Source organism: Macrotis lagotis, chromosome X (assembly GCF_037893015.1).
Source record: "Macrotis lagotis isolate mMagLag1 chromosome X, bilby.v1.9.chrom.fasta, whole genome shotgun sequence".
Taxonomy (NCBI): domain Eukaryota; kingdom Metazoa; phylum Chordata; class Mammalia; order Peramelemorphia; family Peramelidae; genus Macrotis; species Macrotis lagotis.
In genome coordinates, this window is record NC_133666.1 from 677,073,662 (window position 1) to 677,094,957 (window position 21,296).

General features: G+C 41.4%; 2 long non-coding RNA genes across 3 annotated transcripts in view; one reads left to right on the forward strand and one right to left on the reverse strand.

The window, feature by feature from the left end:
- Positions 1 to 21,296, reverse strand: part of LOC141497957 (uncharacterized) — a 187,740-nt gene that overhangs the window by 34,228 nt on the left and 132,216 nt on the right. The gene's annotated exons all lie outside the window — the stretch shown is intronic.
- LOC141497949 (uncharacterized) lies at positions 8,708 to 15,853 on the forward strand. The gene is made up of 3 exons (XR_012471496.1): positions 8,708 to 8,815; positions 15,293 to 15,541; positions 15,753 to 15,853. It is a non-coding gene; the product is annotated as an uncharacterized LOC141497949 (long non-coding RNA).

Genomic DNA, 21,296 nt, shown 5'->3' on the forward strand with positions numbered 1-21,296 from the left:
ACCACCATTTGATCAATGGAGGGAGGTGACTTACCCAAGATAGCACAGCTAGTAAATTTCAGAACTGGATTTTAAACCCAGGTCTCTTGGGTTCTTTCTACAACCCTATGCTGCAGCTATTAAATTGCCCACAGAATCAAAATGTAAAAAGGCTAATTTCCTGAGCAATTTTAATTTCCTGGGCAATTCAAAGCCCAGACCACAAGGTCAGCTTCATCTCTCTCTCTCTCTCTCTCTCTCTCTCTCTCTCTCTCTCTCTCTCTCTCTCTCTCTCTCTCTCTCTCTCTCCTATACTGTCTTCACCCCAGCTCAAGAATTCATCATCTCTGGCTTTGACAGCTACAACCTCCTTGTAGACTCCCCCATTTCCAGTCTCTTCTCTTTCTAATCCACCCTCCCCATGGCTGCCAAATGGATATTCCTAAAGTCTAGTTCAGACCATGCCTATCTTCTGTCCAAGATGAATCTCCGGCTATTTATAGTCTCTAGAATCAAACAGTACCTCTTCTGTTTGGTACTTAATGAGTCTCTCAAGTGACTCCCAGACTACCCCACCCCCTCACGCTTCATTCCAGACAAATTAGATTACTTGCCATTTTTTGGCCTTTGGTATTCAATTCTCCCACCTTCATATCTTTGCACAGGCTGTTTCCCACGCCTGGGATGTTTTCCCTCCTCAAGTGTGACTTTTAGATTCCTTAGTTTCTTTCAAGGCTCAGTTCAGGTGGTCTTTTCTGATTCTTCTCACTTCTAGGATTCACCTTCTGCACCATATTATCTATATTTTCTTATCTACCTTCATATCCTATATTTCTATTGCAATAAAATATAAGCTCGTTGGGGACAGGGACTATTTTGTTTTTGTCTATATCCCCAATATGCACTGTCCATTTTGAGGTGGGATAGGAAGGGAAAGGGTCCAGTCCTTTGATTTATTCATTGTGAGGATTTCCCATTGTGAAAATTCTCCTCATGGAGCCTGAGTCAAGATTTGAACCTGGTTCTTTCAACTCTAAGATTGCCCTCCATCCAAGATGGCAAGCTACCCTTCATCCTATCCTTCACAACCTGAACCCGACCTAGAGTAGCTATATGACTATATTACCACTTTCTGTTTACTCCAGAGTCTTGTTCAATGGGTCTCATGCACAGCAATCATTTCCCATCTCTGTGATTTTGCACAAACTGTCTTCCCCTGGAGCCCGGATTGCTCTCTCTTCTCACCTTAGCTACTTAGGATCTATAGTCTCCTTCAAGATTCAGTTCCAGAGCTACCTTCTATTTAAACCTCTCCTGACCCTGGCCTCTCATGGGCTGACCCTTTCTCCAGATATTATCTTATTTTATATATTATATATACATAAATATACACCTATACATATATGAAAACATACATATATGGACATAGATATGACGCACACCAAGTGAATGTCATCCCCAGTAAATGCAAACTCCTTGAGAGCAAGAATGGACCACCTTTTTTGTCTTTTGTCCAATGTCTAACATTTAATAAATGTCTGTTGTTTGGTAAAACATAGATAATAAATATGTATAAATGTTTGATTGGATCCATTTAGGGTTTCCAATCTACTGTAGGATTGTTGTTTGTTATTTATTTTTAGGGGGGTTTCCAAGGCAAATGGGGTTAAGTGGCTTGCCCAAGGCCACACAGCAAGGTAATTATTAAGTGTCTGAGATGGGATTTGAACCCAGGTACTCCTGACTCCAGGGCTAGTGCTTTATCCACTGCGCCACTTAGCTTCCCCTCATTATTGTTGTCTAAAAGGAACTATGATTTCACTAATTAAAGTGAACTCTGTGTGGAAACCCCCTGTGCCTAGGTGGAATGGCTACTATTCTACATTGTAGAATGGAGTTGTCAACAAGAACATTTATTATTCCCTTACTATACTCTAGGAGGTGCTATTCCAAGCTCTGGATTCATAAACAAAAGCAAAACCAGACCAGACACTGCCCTAAAAGAGCACATCATCTTAATTTTCATCTTAGAGAAAGCAGAGAAAGAGTAAATGTGTTGACTTGCCCATAATACAGCCAGTAGGGATCAGAGGTAGGGATCAAAGGGTGGGAAGGATGAGCATCCTATAAGATTTCATCACTCCCTTCTGTCCCTCTGATTGGAGGGCAGACTATGACCACCAAACCTCCATTTAAGGAGAGAGCCTAGTTCCGACTTCTCTGTATTTCTCATCTAACTACACTACTTTAGGACTTTGACAGATTTCACTTCGCCCTTGTTCTGCCCTTCTCCTCCTCTCCTCACTTCCAATTTCCAGCTTTTTGAGTTCTGTCTTCCCTTTTTTAGATTGTAAGCTCCTTGAGAGCAGGAACTCTATCGTTTTTTTTTCTTATTGGGATTTCCAGTCATTAATATAGCACCTGGTATATAATAGGTGCCTAATAAATATTTATTGACTATTGAACAAGGCTTGCTCTCTCTCTATAGGTTTATCAAAGGGACTTACACTTAATAAATATTTGTTTTATATATATATATAATATTAAATACACAAAATCCTATATCAACAGAGATCAACAAGAATGACCAAACCAAATCTTGGTTCCTAAGGAGGTCTCACTTATTCAAACACTTAGTCACAGTTCCATCATCTCTCTCCTTTTGCCTTCTGTCTACTATCCAATTCCTGAGACCTAAGTGCTCTGGACCTGAGGATGGTACCGTATATGACAATGTGCAATGGATCTGGATCTTGGGAGACAAGGCAGCCCTTAGCAAGGAGATACCAAGAAGCAGGGCCTGGGGCCATTTTGTGTTCTGGCATAAGGTGCCCAATTGTGAGCGGATCTTCTCAGTCTCCCAAGGTCTCCTGGGAACGCAATCGCCTGTGTTCTGAGAGGCTGGAGTTCACATAAGGTCAGAGTAATTGTGCATGATTAATGGTTTATCTCTTCCTGAAAGCCTTAGACAAAGGATCCAAACCCAGTTAGCCGTAATTTCATACTCCTTCCACTCCATTTAAAGGAGCATAGCCTGGTTTCCTCTCAGGGAGACCAAGGAGCTGACTTTTCCAGAACTGGACAGGAGCCAGTTTTTACCATGGACTGAGATATTGGCTGCCTCTTCCCAGCCCCAGATGAGAGGGAGCCTTGACACCCAAGAGAAAGGGAAAAAGAACGAGAAGTCAAGGAAAGAGCATCCACACTGATGCCGCAGAGTCACTAAAGAGACTGAAGTGGTCTCCAGTCAGAAGACCTTATTTCACCTGTGACTACACCTCCTCTCCCTGGACCTCAGTTTCCTTGTTTACATAAGTGGATATTCGCTTAGATGACTTCTTTTTAGGTTTTTTTGCAAGGCAAATGGGGTTAAAGTGGCTTGCCCAAGGCCACCAGCTAGGTAATTATTAAGTGTCTGAGACCTGATTTGAACCCAGGTACTCCTGACTCCGGGGCCAGTGCTTTATCCACTGCACCACCTAGCCGCCCCAGCTTAGATGACTTCTAAAGCTATTTAAACCTTTATGTCAGAGCTTCTTTACTTGGGAGCTATGATTATTTTTTTATATATTATATTGAATATTTTATATTTTATATTGAATATTTTGATATATGTATTTCAATATGATTATTTCTTTTGGACTCTTTTGTAGCTTATTTGAGGCATTTAAAGTCATTATTCTGAAAAGGGTTGCATAGGTTTCACCAGATGTCAGAATGATACACACACACACACACACACACACACACACACACACACACACAAACATACATAGAGAGAGAGACAGAGAGACAGAGGCAGAGACAGAGACAGAGACAGAGACAGAGACAGAGAGGAGAAGTTAGGAGCCCCTGCTTTCAAAGAAATAAAAAGTCATCAAAATTAGAAAGCTCCCCATATAGTTTATAATGTTCCCTTATTTTTTAGGTGAGATAAACAAGACCCAGAGGAGTGGCAATATTGAAGAAGGTGACAATTTTGTTGCCTTCTCTCCTCTGATCAGACCCAATCAAGCAAGAGGTATTTATCTAAGGCTAAGAATCAAAGAAATGCAAAAACAGTCCCTGCCCTGGGAAACATAACAACAATGTAGATGGGAGATAACTAGACTGTGTATGGATAATCATCTCAGAGGGAAAGGAAAGGTTTGAAGAGACTGGGAGGTCTTGTTGTAGAAGGTGGGATTTTATTTACCCAACATAAATAGCTAAAATAACCTTGAAGCACATAGGAGAGGACATGAAGTAGGGAAGCATTACAGACAAGGTCTGGAGGTACTGAATTGAATTCCAAGTATAATAATTTAGGAAAACATGGAGGGGTGGCTAGGTAGCACAGTGGATAGAGCACTGGTCCTGGAGTCAGGAGGACCTGTGTTCAAATCCAGCCTCAGACACTTAATAATGACCTAACTGTGTGGAATTGGGCAAGCCACTTAACCCCACTGCCTTGCAAAAAAAAAACATGGATAAGTTAAGTGACCCTGGGCAAGTAATTTGACCTCTGATTGCCTCTAAGATCAAAATCTATCTGTGCTGATAGAAGGAATTCCCTACACTTAAAATCAGAGATCCTGTTAAAAACTGGAAGGTAACAGAAGATGTGGAGGGATTCTAGTTTATGTCACATGACAGTGATTGAAGGAATATGTCACCTGTGGAACAGAAGATTAATGGAGTAGAAACAAGATCCTTTCTATTATTTCAATGATTCATTTGTTATCCTGGGAATAGATCCAAGGCTCACAGATATATAAGCTTTATGGTTCATTGAATTACAAATGAGGAAACTGAGGCCAAGAAAGGTAAAGTGATTGACTCACGGTCAATAATAATAATAATATCCAGGATTAATATAATACTGTGAGGTTCACCATGTGCTTTGTCAATAGCGTCTCAGTCTAACTTCACTGGGAGGTCGTTGGGATGATTAACACCATTTTATGAATGAGGAAACAGAAGCAGACTGGAGATAAGTCACTTGTCCAGGGTCCCTTAGCTAGTTAAGTGACTGAGGCCAGATTTGAACTCAGGTGATTCTGACTCCAAATACTCTATCCACTATGGCACCACCTAGGTGATTCCGTTATCTTATATTCTTAGTCTCTTATACAGAGGCAGGGTTTGAACCCAAGTCTTCCTGACTCCAAATTCAGTACCTTAACCACTGTAACTTGTTGTCTCTTTCCCACATTCCCAGAAAAATTGGGGAGTTGGGTCAGAAGCCAATTAAGTCATCCTGCTTAGAGGCAGAGGGATTGACTTAATCCCCTGGTCAATTTTTTTAAAAAATATTTTTTCTACTACTTACAATCTGCTGTATTTCATACTTTCTCTGTTCTTTAGGCAAAAGAATTTCATCTCTTTTAAATGAAAGGTCTCTTTTTTCTTTTCCCTTTTTTTCAAAATTAAAAAAAGTTCTCATTCCTTTTGATGTGGTTCACTGACTTTTTGTAAAGCACTCCTCAGCCTGGGTATCCTACACCTCTGCATCATGTGGGTTTGGTTAGAGCTGGGGACAGCTATGGTCTCTACTTAGCCTCAGCTGCTTTGGAGCCTTACCTCATTAGGGTACCCTCAGCCTGGGCTCTGGGTGTCTATCGATGCCCCCCTTGCACCCTGCCCCAACAGAGTAAGTTTTACTGGGGTTCCACAACTTTAATTGGGAGCTTTAAGTAGGTGGGATTTTTATGGGCAGCAGCTGGAAACAGACCCCCATTGGCATCATGCGAGGGAATGTCTCTAAAAAAGGAAACCAGAGAATAGCCACTGAGGGTCCTGATACCAACCCCACCCTATTTCCCATCATTGACATCTTAACCAGCACATTTGGTGGGGGGAAGATGTGGGAGGAGCTGCAGTCAAAGGCTCTGTTGATCTCTGTCCTGGGAGTCTTTTCATGGGCTCAGTCCATGGCTGGAATGCTCTCCTTCTACATCTTAATCTCTTAGAATTCTGGCTTCTTTCCATTCCTTCTGCTTCTTCTCCAATGGTAATGCATTTTCCTCTTATTACTCTGTATCTAAATTCTGTAAACTTATATATGTTCCTTCTGTCCACCCCCAGTAGAAAGGATGCTCCTTGAGACTGGTCAATTTTATTTTGGTCTTTGGATCCCCACTACTTGGTCTTTTCAATGAGCAAAAATTTCTTTTCCCCCCAACACTCAAATCCAAAGAAAAAGAAAAACCAAATTCTTGTAACAAACATAGTCCAATATAACAAATTACCACATTGGTCCCATCCAATCTAGATTGCAGAATTCACACAGGAAAAGTATAAACTTCTCTGAAAGGAGCTGGGCAGGATTCATCATTGGTCCTTTGAAAACATGGTTGGTCATTGTGATGATTGAATTTTAAAGATAATTATTTATTTTCTCAATGATACATAATTTTCAACCTTTTATTTTTGTAAAGTTTCCATCCTCCCCCCTTCCCCCCATATAATCTATACATACATGATTGTGCTAAACATATTTCCCTATTGGTTTTGCTGTGAAAGAAGAATCAAAGCAAAAAGAGAAAAACCATGTGAAGGGAAAAGCAGAAAACAAAATTAAAGAGGTGAAGATAGTATGCTTTGATCTATATTCAGATTCCATAGTTCTTTCTCTGGACATGGATGGCATTTTCCATCACAGGTCTTTTAGAATTGTCTTTGATCAAGGTATTTCTGGGAAGAGCTGAGTTCATCATAGTTGAGATGATCAGATCTTTAATTAGGTTGATTAGATGGTAAATAAAGATTTGCTATTGTTTGATCACCACCCTTTGGGGTGGTGATCTGATAAAAGCTATACATACACAATTGTGTTACCCATATAGGTCTTGCTGTGAAAGAAGGAGCAGAGCAAAAGGATAAAAAACTTGTGAAGGGAAAAGAAAAAAACACAATTTTAAAGGTGAAGATAAGTCTATTTTGATCTAAATTCAGATTCCCATAGTTCTTTCCCAGATAAGGACAGCATGTTCCATCACAGGTCTTTTACACTTGTCTTTGATCACTGTATTTCTGAGAAGAGCTAAGTCCAATAGTTGAGATGATCAGATCTTTAATTAGGTTGATTAGGTGGTAAATAAAGATTTGCTATTGTTTGATTCCCCCCACACACACTCTTTACCCCAAATCCAACAAGAAATGAAGGGACTTGAAAAAGGGCTAGTCACCCAAAGGAATTGTTCTAGGTAAATTCCTCATTGGTCCCACTATTATGTCCACCTTTTGTTTGTCTTCCCCCCCCCAAAAAAATAGTTGCTTTCTATATACAGGTGAAAAGAGATCTATTGAGGGACAGCTAGGTGGGGCAGTGGACAGAGCACCAGCCCTGGAGTCAGGAGGACCTGAGTTCAAATCCCGTCTCAGACACTTCATAATGACCTAGTTGTGTGGCCTTGGGCAAACCACTGAACCCCATTTGCCTTGCAAAAACCTAAAAAAAAAGAGCTCTATTGGTCTCAGAAGGTGAAGGCTATACAGGTAACCAACCACACACACACACACACACACACACACACACACACACACACACACATATATATATATATATACAGGTAACCACAAGACAGACACATGGCTCGAGGTCAGAGAGCTGTCTCAGAGAAATAAGGAGAGGAGAAACATTCTGGACAAGAGTAAGAAGGGGCAGCAAAGTGGTCAGAGGAGAAAGCACAGGTCCTGAAGTCAGGAGAACTGAATCCAAATATAGCCTCAGACAATTTATTAGATGTGTGAACATAACTAATCACGCAACCCCAATTGTCCCTCCAAAAAAAAAAGGAAGGAAAAAGCAAAGGAAGAAGAGGAGAGAAAAGAAAGAAGAGGAGAAAAGAGGTGGAGGAGGACAAGGACAAGAAGATGAAGTTAAGGTGGAGATGGTAAATTATCACAATTCAGTGATGTGAGACATGAGCATGAGACAAGGAATTGGGAAAATTTGAACTCAAATCCAGTCCCAGGTGACTCCTAGCTCCATGACTCCTAGTTATGTCATTCATTCCCTGTTTATCTGTTTCCCCTGCTGTAAAATGGAGATAATAATTGTCCTTACCTCACAGGATTGCTATGAGGATCAAATGAGATAAAATACACAAAGCACCTTGAAGCATTAAATAAATGGGCCCTATTAGGAAAATAACCAGGTGGGATTAGGAGGTTTATCTAGCATGGTAGATAGAGTAGAGATGGCTCCTAGACGATTGACTTGAGATCAGATGAGCTGACCCTAGACAAGTGAGTTGAGATTGGGGCTAACTCATCCGGGTCTCTTTCTATTCCACCATAGGATAAATTACTGAGATGCTCAAAGCCTCAGTTTCCTCATCTGTTCATTGACAGAGGGAATAATTCTTTTGCAAGGCTTGCAAGATACTTTTGCTATAAAAATGCAATTTATTTGCATTATTAAGGAAAATGAATAAAGTTCCATTTGACACCAAGATGACCCACTGCAGCTTTAGGACAGGCATGTTGGCTCTTACTGGACTTGAGTATTCTTGAGAAAGGACTAAATCAGCATTAGACCAATGTATCTTGAGATGTCATATCTATGCTAATAAGGTTGCAATGGATCTTTCTGAATTTGCTTTCCTGGCTGGCGTGAGCTGGAAACCCAGTACCATAGGTAGTTACCATGGCAACTGGACTTGGAATTTTTTTTTCTTCTACATCACTGAGAAGGGCGAGGGTGGGGGTAGGTGGAGGGTGGAGACTTCAATGTCAGGTTAACTCTAGTGCTGTGGGTCTTTGATCTGAAGATCAATGGCCCAGGCCATTGGTCCCAGATGAGAAGATGGAAAATATTTCACCCAGTAACATTGAGGCAGGTGATGAGAAGGTCAGAAACCATTTTGGTTGTTTTTGCAGTTTCCTGATATCTTCAGTCATGATACCATGAAAAATCTAATGAACTATACATGCCAAGTCACCTAACTCTTAGCTTTCACTTTTTGTCTCAGTGTCTTTCTTTGACTCTCTTTTCTGTGGGTAATTCTTGTCATCTGTTTTTTCTCTTTATTTCTTTTACTGTCTCTATTAGTCTGTCTCTCTTTGTGTCTCTGTCTCTAACTCTCTCTGTTTCAGTCTCTGATTCTCTGTCTCTCTCTCTGTCTCTGTCTGTGTGTGTCTGACTCTCTCTGTCTCAATCTTTCTCTCTTCTTGTCCCTCTGTATCTTTCTCTACATTTCTTCTTCTCTATCCCTTTGTCTGTCTCCTTCTCCCCTCCTTCCTTCCTTCCTTCCTTCCTTCCTTCCTTCCTTCCTTCCTTCTTTCCCTCTCTCTGTCTCCATGTCTCTCTCTCTGTCTCTGTCTCTGTCTCTGTCTCTGTCTCTGTCTCTGTCTCTCTCTCTCTCTCTCTCTCTCTCTCTCTCTGTCTCTCTCTGTCTCTCATGGCTTGATCTTTCTTGCTTTCTCTCTCAGTCTCTCTGCCTCTCTCTTTCTCTCTCATCTAAAGTCTCTAAAGTCACAAATTACCTAGAATCAGTGGCAGTAACATTTCTCCTATAAAAATGCAAAGATAATAGAAGAGGAGGTAGAATTCAAATCTGCCACTGGTGGCTAAGCAAAGGAGGCTTGGTCTAGGGAAGAATATTCAGACTTGGAATAAAGAGACCTGGATTCAAAATCTAACTTAATTGTTTGTTTCTTGCATCATCTTGGATAAGCTGCTGAGCTTCAATTTTCTCACCTAAAAATAATGAGGCAATTGAAATATATAAGCTAGTCATTACTAGTTATAAGTATATGAAAGGAAAGTTGCTTAAACTCATTAAGCCTCAGTTTCTTTATCTGTAAAATGGGTATTACAGCATCTATGGCATGCATAGGAAATTTTTGAGTTCAAATGAGAGATAATCAACGTGCTTTGACCTAGATACTATACTAAGTATTGGGAGTATGAAGAAAAGCAAAAATAGTCCCTGTCCTCAAGGAATTTCATCTAAGAGAAGAGAATGTTGTGTGTGTGTGTGTATATATAGGAGCCTAAAAGTACAAACAGAAAAGATGGAAGTTAATCTGAGAAGGGAAGACATTAGTGACTGGGGTAAGTAGGAGAGGTCCCCTGTAGACGGCAAAGCTTGAGCTGAGTCTTAGAGGACGTCAGGAATTTTAAAAATCAGAGTTGAGGAGTGAGAGCATTCTAGGCTGGGGGTGATGGGGGTGGTGGAAGGGGGGTTGGGAGGCAGTCAGCATGTAAAGGCATGGAGATGGGAGATGGAGCATCCTGTGGGCAGCAAGGAGACCGATATGGCTGAACAGTAGGGTGTATAAAGTGAAAGAAGAAAGACTGTTGTTCAGTCATTTTCACTTATGTTTGACTCTTCATGACCCCATCTGGGGTTTTGGCAAAGATACCAGAGTGGTTGCACATTTCCATCTCCAGCTCATTTTTCTGAGAAAGGAGGCAAACAGGGTGAAGTGACTTGCCCAAGGTCACATAGTGTCTGAGGCTAAATTGGAACTCAGATCTTCCTTGCTCCAGGGTCAGCACTTTGCCACCTTCAAGAAGAAAGATTGGGAAGGGTCAAATTGTGAAGAACTTTACATGTTAAATACAGGAATTAATATTAATTGAGGGAGCTTTTAGAGTTTAAACAATAATAATAATAATTCAGAATTACAAAGTACTTTCCAAATATCATCTCATTGGGTCTTCATAAGACCCCTGTGAAACAGGTGCCCATTTTGCAGATGGGGAAAATGGAGATTCATAAAGGTCTCGATTTGTCTAGTGGACTGATGTGATCAAACCTTCTTAACGCACTGAGGCCTCAAGTGTCAGTGATTGTCAGAAGCTGTAGGATAATAAAACAGTTAGTGTTGAGCTGGACACACAAAGGAAGGGAAAGAAAAGCTCCTTGCAAATCCCTTGAAGTCCTCTCTTCTCCTTCCCTTCCTCCCTTGGTCTCCCGCAATACTCAGGAGGTGGAACACAAGCTCCTTGAGGGCAGGGACTAGTTCCTCTTTTCTAGGTGTCCACAAGACCTAGCAAGGTGCTTGGGACTTAGGAAGTGCTAAATGAATAGTTGATACTTTCGGTTGACGTTTCCCTTTTGGTGGTATATGTACCCCAATACCGAGAAGCTGGCCTTGTCCCCATAGCAAGCACCTTGGAAATTTCTGTTGAATTGAATTGAGTTGAAGTCAATGATCTCATCTGATTTGATCAAGAATCAGGCATGCCTGATCCCACCAGGCATGCCATCCTCCAAGTGTCCATCTGGCTTCCACCTGACCACCCTTTGCGGAAGGAAATCTACTGCCTCTGGAAGTCCTGTATTCCACTTTGGACTGCTAATAAGTTCTTCCCTACCCCTGTCCCCTCCAAACTCCCATCTATTGCTCCAAATTTTGTCATCTTAACAGAACAAACTGAATCCTTCTTCCTCCCAGCAACCCTTGAGATTCTCAAGAACAAGTAACACGCCAGTCCTCTCTTCTCCAAGCTAAGTCTTTTTTTTAACCAACCCTCATATATAATGGTTTTTGACTCAAATACGGACCTGGTCATGTTCTACCTTGTCAGTAAGCATCCCAAAATACAGCTCGCAGTGGAAGCTAATGCTCTAAGTGTGTTTTGGCCTTCCCAGCCCTGGATACCAACCTCTCTTGCCTGCCATCTCACATCATCAAGGACACAGCTGGCTAGAAAACACTGAGGTGGATTTCAGAGTAAGAAAAATGCATCACTGAGGAGACACCTTGATGATGCTTTCATATTCAATAAATATTTAAAGTACTAGAGAAAGTTCTCCAGGACCCTGGATGATCTACAGTTCCCTAACTAGGATCTTCTAATGTAACTGGGGATCATAGATAAGCTCATAGAATTAGAAACTCAGGGTTAGAATCTCAGAGGTCAGCTAGTCTCACTTGTTTGTTTTGCGAATGAGGAAACTGAGGCCAGGTGATATTAAGTGACTTGCTCAAGACCACATAGAGAATAAACATTATAACCTGGTTTTCTAATTCAGAGTCAGGACTCTCCATTGTACCCTTTAGAAAGACACCAAACAAACAAAACAAAACAAAAACCACAGGATAAAGGGGTAAGGATGGTTTTCAATCTGAATGGGGAAAAAAAGTCTGCCCATACAGAGAACATAGATCCATTAAAGGAAAGGATACAGAAGCAATTAGATGAATTTTCACTTTTCAAGGGCTTTCCTTGACTCTAATGTACACTTTTTTTAGGCAACTCTTAGATGTTATAGAATATCCATCGTAATGGGTAACAGAAACATTTTTTATTAACAAAGGACTATATTCATTTCAAGTATTGATTTCCCCCTGTATCATAATTTTCAGTTACAATATTGCATGAATAAGTGAAAGTACAAGATGAGAGAAAGAAAAGATATCCCTGTAACGTTTGCATTGTGTGTTCTGTGACCCTGAGGACTTTTCTAAGCAATGAAGGTGGAAGGATAGGGAACAGGGGCATGAGCAATGACCAACTCTTCATTTATAGTCCTAATGTCTTCTTTGACTCTTCTGTGATAAGGACCACAGCCACATACGCATCCAGTCAGTCAACTCATTAAGGAAGGCCTCAAGTATTTTTAAAAAACATCTTACAGCCATACAGGGCCACTACATCTTAACTTTTTCTCTGAACTATGAGCTGAAATTCTTCCTATCATATTGCTAAGTTAGGAGACTATCTTCTCCCCAAGTCATCTCTGTGAGTCCATTTGGCAAAAAGGTGAAGGATGTGGGTGAAGCTGGGATGAGGAAGTTTTTGCCAACATCCATAATGCCCTGGTCACTGGGGAAACCTGAATGAGAAAAAGCAGGAAATGGTGATGACCATTTCCCTACTTCCCACCAGCAGCCAAAAAAATCATTGCACTCTCTACCCATGCATGCATATTGACATAATGATGACAATATTTGTCCAATAGGTTTGCTGTTATACCATTTGATTGCAACCTGAGACTAATGCTCTTATTAGTAGCAAAACTCACTTCCAAAACATTTTGAGATTTGGAAAGAGATTGACATAGATAATCTCACCACAGAAAGTAAAGAAATGCTATTATTATCCTCATTTTGCAGATGGGAAAACTGAGGCTCACAGGATCACAGAGGTAGTAAGTATCAGAGATGGAATTTGAACCCAGGACTCTCCTGATTCCTAGTTTAGTGCTCTTTCCACTGATAATGGCACTAGCAATAGCTGGCAGAGGGGGAGAGAGAGAGAGAGAGAGAGAGAGAGAGAGAGAGAGAGAGAGAGAGAGAGAGAGAGACTTGACCAACTAGTAGCAAGTTTCTGAAAGTGGGCTTGAATTCACACCTACCTTTCTGAACTTCAGGATTCTATCCACTACAGTAGATGGTTTCTGTCTCCTTCATTTATGACCCCCATACTGGATCTGCCTCCTTTTCCTTTTGGTATCTTCCAGGATCTAAAGGGTTTGATTCTGATATTTATTTTTTTATGGTCCTTCTAGCTTGATGATCTAAAGACATAGTGTGACAGATTTAGGACTGGAAAGGAACTTCTAGATGATCAAATGCAGAGTCATAGAGCTCCCAAGGGTCAAAGGTCCAATGCTCCAGTCACTGCACCACATTCTATCTTTCATGGTGCACCTTCCTTGGATCCTCCTAGTTTGCTGTAAAATCATGCTGTTGTGCTCTCTGTCTCTCTGTCTCTCTGTCTCTCTCTCTCTCTCTCTCTCTCTCTCTCTCTCTCTCTCTCTCTCTCTCTCTCTCTCTCTCTCTCTCTCTCTCTCTCTCTCTCTCTCTGTCTCTCTCTGTCTCTGTCTCTGTCTCTCTCTGTCTCTCTGTCTCGGTGTCTCTCTGTCTCTGTCTGTCTGTCTGTCTCTCTCTCTCTCTCTCATTTTGAAGCTCCTATTCATTTCCCTCTCCATCCACAATAAAATTCCAGTAAAAGGATCCCTCATTTTTCATCAGGATCAGTATCCCTAAATGGCAGAGAGGACCAAGATTGGCCTGTGACTAAGAGAGGAATTTACCTTGAGCATACGGCGAGAGGCAGAAACCTAAGATTGCCAGTTACAAACTTGTACTATGATTAGTGAGAAGAGTGAGAGAAAACCTTTTTCCTCTCCCACTCATAAAGGAATGTGTGTGTGTGAGGGGGTACATGCATGTATGTGTGTGTGCATGTGTGTGTAGGGGGGGTGTATTTAATTGGTAACAGGGACTAAATGGAACCAAGTGTCTGGGCTGGAGACAATGGTTGGGAACCAGCCTCAGCAGGGCTCTCGGGTCCATCCTTGCAGAGAGAGCACTTGAACCATGGAGAAATAAGACAATTGGAAGCCTTGTTGGACATCACACCTTCTGATTTTCAAAATGAATATGCCATGAAATGGATTCAACTTGTGCCTACTAGGTGATTCAGAGGTCTTGCTATTTATCTCCTTTCCCATCATTTTCCTTCACAGGATCTCCAACCAAACTGACCTACCTATTGTTCCCTGAATTTGGCATCTCATTCACTGACCCTGAGTTTTTGCCTAGGCTGTCCTTCATTTATCTCTATCCATCTGTCAATCTCTCCTTATCTCTACACTCGCATTCCTATATCTAGCTAGCTATTCATCCATCCATCCCTCCTCACCACTATTTATCCATTCCTCTAGCTCTCTATCCATTTATTCATCCCTCTCTATTTCTATCCATCATCATTCCTTATCACTGTCTATTCCTTTATTTGTATCTGTATCCATCTGTCCATCTCTCATCTCTCTCCTTACATTCCTATCTGGCTGCCATCTATCTATCTATCTATATCTATCTATCTATCTATCTATCTGTCTGTCTGTCTATTTATCTATCTATATCTATTAGTCTATGCATCTCTCTGTCTATTATTCCATTCATCTCTCCTTTTTTCTGTTTATGCATTATTTTATTTCTCTATCCATTTGTCCATCCCTCCTTATCTCTATCCATGCAATCCTTTTTCTTGCTCTGTTTCTTTTCCTCCTTATCTCTATCTATATGTCCATTCCCCTCTCTATCCATATATTTACTTATCTATTCATCACTCCCTCTCTTCGTGTGTATCTCCTTCTCTGTCTCTTTTCCATGAAGTCAAACTGCCTCATTGTTCAGAGGAAGAAACAGAGAGGTGAAGTGAGGTGACTTGGTCAAGGTGATTCAGGTGCTGAATGAGGACCCTGTGACGGCACCAGTGGACTTGTGACTCTAATCCCAGCACCCTTTCCACTGCATCTCACACTTCCTCAGTAAGGATTGCAATGTGCTTTATGCACGTTGCCTCATTTGATCCTCTTAACAACCCCGTGAGATAGATGCTTTCCTTATCTCCATTTCATAGGCTGAGGAGAGAGATCACAGAGGAAGTCAGTGTCTGAGGCTGGATCTGCAGCCCAACCTGGGTTCCGGAATCAGAGTTCTATCCAACCTCACCTAGGAGAGATCAGATAGAAAGAAGAACTTGAAACATTCTTCACAACATCCATGCAAAGGATAAAGATGGTGGATTTTTCTCTCCATTTAACAAAAGATGAAACTGAGGAAGCTGTACTCTCCCTGGGTCAGCCAGAGAGTCATCTTCACTGGCAAGGTACCCGTGCTTTTCTGTCCTGATTCCATGGCTCCTCTCTCCATCACTGCCATCACCCTCACCATCTCGTCTTTTCTAGTCTCCCAACAGTTCTCATGTCATCCATACCTGCTTCACCTCTTTCTGCTTGGCTCCTCATCCCTGCTTGATTTTTTGGGGGGGAGGGGGAATGGGAGGGGTATTCTATTTGCAACCACTTAATTCTTTACAGCTTGTGTTTTCCAGTCTCTGTCGGAGCAGACAGTTGGGCGCCCGTCCAGTTCAAGATCAGAAGCTTTGATAACCTGCACCTCAGATTTATGGCAGCCTGGGTTTTCGTGATCACCTAATGAGGTGAATGGAGAGTGTCAACCTGTTTATTAAATACCCAGAACCAGCTGGAAGACTGGGCCAAGGAAGCAAGTTAATCATATTTCTCATTTATTCAGTATGTCTCCCTCTCGCTCATTCCACCACTTTGAGCCCTCTCCTCCCCGTGAAGTAGGCCAGACTCTCTCTTTTCATCTCCAAAAGGGGAGGCACTCTGGACAGGTCATTTATGGAGACGGTCGGGGGCCCCAAAATGTTTGCGATTTCCTACTGATTTCTTAGGTGTTTAGAAGTTAATAATACTCAACACCTCATGATTCTTGCCTGTATGTCAAACAAATAGATGAAAGGCTGAGAGTCCAGAGAGAGGGGCCCGTGGGGGCTGGGGTTGAGATGGGGGGAGAAGAGCCACTCCATCCTTACTTTTACTGCTCCTGTCAAGGAAGGCCTGGATAGATTTGTAAGTCCTAATGTTGATGGAAGATAAATTAATATTTCTTAAGGCGGCTAGGGTCTAATGAAGTCTTAATTCATCTTCTTTAATTTTCTTTGAAATTTAAACACACACACACACGTGCACGAACACACATACACACACAAATTGAAGGTAATGGATGGCCCAAGTTGCTTTCATCTTAACCTCTTCTCACCCTTTCCCCTTAAAGGTTGGTCTACTGTCACTTTCTTAATCTCTAGGGGATCCTTCTCCAGTTTCTTTCAACTGCATTCAACTCCAGAGTCTTTAAATCTGCTCATTTCATCATGGAGTCAATATTTCAGCCCATCTGAGGCCCCGAAGCTGGATTCTGACCTTGGACGTGGGGAGGGCACATGAGGTCACTGTGTCCTGTGAAGTTTACTACATAGGCCAAAGGAAACAGAGGGAGGCTTTGATCTCAAAAAGGTGAACCTGCCTGCTAGTGGGAGATCTGAAACCAAAGGGTCAGCAGCTAAAGTGGGTGCCCTTACCAAGTATGTAAAGGAATGCTTGGAAGAAGGGCTCAGCCCCATAAGATGGAACTAGGAATGATGGGTGGAAGCTACAAAAAGGCAAACAGACGATGACAGAGGAAAAAACTGCTAAGTGTTAAAGGCCTGTTCAAAATTGGAATGGGCTGCCTCTGGAGGCATAGGAGGGCTCCCTCACTGTAGAGGGGGATTAAAAAGACTAGAGAACCTTTGAAATCATGAAGTCTTTGATTAAGAGTTGGAAGGGACTCCAGAGGCCATCCATGTCTACCCCCTCATTTTCTAGATGAGAAAATTGAGGCTCAGGGACATTGAATGTCAAGCATCACATACTAGATTCAAATCCAGGTCCTCTTATTTCAAAACCAGGGCTTTTTCTACTATATCAGAGTTCTTTCCTTAGGAAAGTGCAATGACTAGATCTGAGATTAGGGAGACATGGTTCAGAATCTCACTTTGGACACTTTCTGCAGGGGGTAGAAGGCTGGACCTGCAGACAGGATCCAGCCTCCCACACTAATTAGCTGTGTGACCTGGGGCAATTCACTTAATCTCTGCCTCAGTTTTCCCAATTGTAAAATGGAGATAATAATAGAAACAAGGTTGTGGTGAGGACCAAAGAGAAAATATTTGTAAAGTGCTCAATATAGGACTTGGCACTTTATCGATGCTCCTTCTTTCCTGCACCAGATGATATTTGGAAAGAAGCCATATTCTGGGTCCATACTCTGATAATGTGCTTGGCCTTACAAGGAGCCCTTTTGGGAAAAGCTATCTCAAGTTCATCCAAATCTCCAGGTCCACAGGAGAGCAGAAAGAGGTATTGTTGGATGGTCACAGTCAGGAGAAAATAGTTAAATATAGATGAATCGAAGAGACCAGAAGAGACAGTATCTTCTGATGTCCTCTTTCCCAGCTATCATGTCAACCTTCTTGACTGCCCCATAGCCTCAAAGACAAGTCCCACTTTGTAAGAGAATGATACCATAGACTTTCTTTCCAAGGAGCACAGAAAGAGGAGCCACCCAATACGTTACCTTCCTCCATTTTAAATTCCATCTCACCACTCCCAAGCCCTCCAATGTTCTTTTGATATAAATAAAATTTCCCTGCTTGTTTTCAAGTGATAGTTGATTCCTAAACCACTTGGTTCTATTCTTCTTCTTCTTCTTCTTCTTCTTCTTCTTCTTCTTCTTCTTCTTCTTCTTCTTCTTCTTTCTTCTTCTTCTCCTTCTCCTCCTTCTTCTCCTTCTTCTCTTTCTTCTCCTTCTCCTTCTCCTTCTCCTTCTCCTCCTCCTCCTTCTTCTTCCTCCTCCTCCTTTTTCTTCTTCCCTTTTCCATCTTCTTCCCTCTTCTTCCTCTTCTTCCATTTCTTCTTTCTGCTCTTCCTCTCCTCTTCCTCTGCCTGCTTCTCCTTCTCCTCTTCTTCCTCTTTTCATCTTCTTCCTCTTCTCCACTTCTTCCTCCTCTTCTCTTCTTCCTCCTCTTCCTTCTCATCTCCTTTCTCTCTTTCTCTCTTTTCTCCACTTCTTTTTCTCCAAGTTCTTCTCTTTTCTTACTTTTCCTCCTCCTCTCCCTCTTCCTACTCCTTCTCCTATTCCTTCTCCCTCCATTTCACTACTCTTCCTCCTTCTCTTGATCCTTCTCTATCATTCATGCTCATGTTACACCTTCAGAGTATAAGGTCCTTCTGGTTATATCTTAGAACAACAATACAGATGGAAGACAGAACTCAGGCATCATCTTGTTCCATTCTCTCATTATACAAACAAAGAGACTGAGACCTAGGAATGTCAAATGACTTGCCAAAGGTCTCACAGGGAGCATTCATGAGTGATATTTCCTTTGGTAGATGTAAGCTCCTAGAGGGCAAGAATTGTTTCATTTTTTCTCTTCATATCACTTTAGGGTTACAGAGTTCCTGGTTCATAGTTGGCAGCTAGGTTTTAGAGTGAGTAGAGTGAACTAAAATAAAAATGTTTTGAATGACTTCAGCTGTATAATGGGTATCGCATTTTTTGTTTTCCCAATGACTAGGGAAGGGGCAGAAGGAGGGATAAAGTTTGACACTTTAAATAATTTTTAAAAAGAAGAAATAGAGAATTGAACTGAAGCCAGGAAGACCTTAGTTCCAATATTGCCTGAGCCATTTCTGTCCAACCCTATCGTATCACTTAACTTTTCTCAATGTCAGTTTTTATAGCTACAAAATGGGAATAATAATAGTGCTTAGCTCACAAGGATGCTGTGAGGCTCAAAACAAGACAGAGCTTTGCAACCTTAATATACTATATAAGTGCTAGCTGGTATCATTATTATTTTACCCATTTATATACACTTTTTTTGCGAGGCAATGGGGTTAAGTGGCTTGCCCAAGGCCACACAGCTAGGTCATTATTAAGTGTCTGAGGCTGGATTTGAACTCTGACTCCAGGGCCAGTTTTCTATCCACTGCGCCACCTAGCTGCCCCCTTATATATACTTTTTGATTCATTTAATATATGCTTACTGATGGCAAGCTGATGAGCCCAAATATTTCAGACATCTCAAATCTCACAAGGCCCTTTTTGACTAAAGTTGAGTGAAGAGAGACAAAGGATACTAGCTGTAATAGAAATCCAAGATACTACCACCCATCCCCTCTTTCTCCTCTATTACTAAGTACTTGCTTCATTCCGATTTCTCTGGGATGGAGCATCTAATATTTTACAAATGACTCCTAGGGTGTGATCAAGTTTCCATAACCAATCCAAATACTCTTCCTGTTTATTATCCCTTGCAGTTCATTTAATAGCCTCATCTAAATCAATGAAGGCCTTTTTACCTTCAATGGTCTTGATTTAATAGAGACATATTCCTATCTAGTTGAAGCACCAGGACATAGTATTTGATCACTTACTTTGGGTGGAATACAATTGATTTCTCTTTTAAGGCCAAGCACGTTATTTGGAGAGGGGAAGGCAATGGTCCATTAAATCATATTTTTTGTAATACTTTCTTATTAAACTTGTGGGAGTCTACTCCTTCTCATGCCATTAAAATGTAGACTCCCTTAGGGCAAAGACTCTGCCCATTTCATTCCTTTTTATCTCTAGCCCTTGACACCATTTCTTGACCCCAGCAGGCACTCAATGTTGAATAATTTCTCAAATTTTCCCATTTAGACTAGACAAAGGTTTAGGAAAATTATTTTTCAAAGTCATTTTGAAGGGTTTGGGAGAGATGATTTAATTGCAATGAGTAGCTCTATTAGTTTCCACCCAAAACAAAACCCCAAACCATCTAAAAACCCATTAGGTTGAGTCACAAGATTTGCAAAGCTGAATTCCATAAAGCAAAATCAAAGGGGCGGCTAGGTGGCACAGTGGATAGAGCACTGGCCCTGGAGTCAGGAGGACCTGCGTTCAAATCAGACCTCAGACACTTAATAATGACCTATCTGTGTGTCCTTGGGCAAGCCACTTAACCCCATTTGCTTTATAAAAACCTAAAAAAGAAAATCAAAACAAAATAAATTTTCTTCCCATCCTTAAAGTTCTAAAAGTGACCTAAAGAGGAGCCCTGATAACAAGTTTGAAAGAATGTGTGACATCCTATTTCTCCCCTTTATTAGCATTGTGGCCATAACTGAATCACACACTGATTCTGGAGTGACAATATCGGAGTTCAAACTCTGCCTTTGATGTGTGTTTTTGAGTCATCACATAATTGTTCTAGACTTTACTCTCTTTATCAGTAAAATGAGGTAGTGATACTAACTGGCTTCTGAGATTCCTTCTACCTGTGATCACATAAACCTCTCAGAGTCTCAGTTTCCCCATCTGTAAAATGGGTAATTGGAATAATTGACTTCTAAGGCTCCTTCCGAGGGACAGCTAGGTGACACAGTGAATAGAGTACCAGGACCGGAGTCAGGGAGACAACTCTTCCTGAGTTCAAATCCAGTCTCAGTTGTATGACCCTGGGCAAGCCACTTAACTCTGTTCATCTCAGTTTCCTCATCTATAAAATGAGTTGGAAAGGGAAATGGCCAATTACTCCAGTATCTTAGGTGAGACACCCCAAAATGAGGTCATGAGGAGTTAAACACAACTGAAAAGTGACCCAAACAACTGAAATGGATTTTTTCTAGTTCTAGAGCTATATGGAAGGAAAAAAGGAAGGGGAGACAAAGGAAGGAAGGAGGAAAAAGAGAAAGGAAAGGAGAGTAGGAAGGAAGAAGGGAAGGAGGGCAGGAAGAATTTTTATTAAATGCCTTCTATGTGCCAGATACCTAAGTTATCTCATTCGATTCTCACAACAATCTTGGGAGATGGGTATTATTATTGCCCCATTTTGTAGTTTATGAAACTGAGGCAGATAGCAACCTAATGACTTGCCCAGGGTCACACAGCTAGTAAGTGTGTCTGAGGCTGGATTTGAGCATGTCTTACTGATTGTAGACCCATATCTCCATCCAACCCAAGTGCTTTGAAAT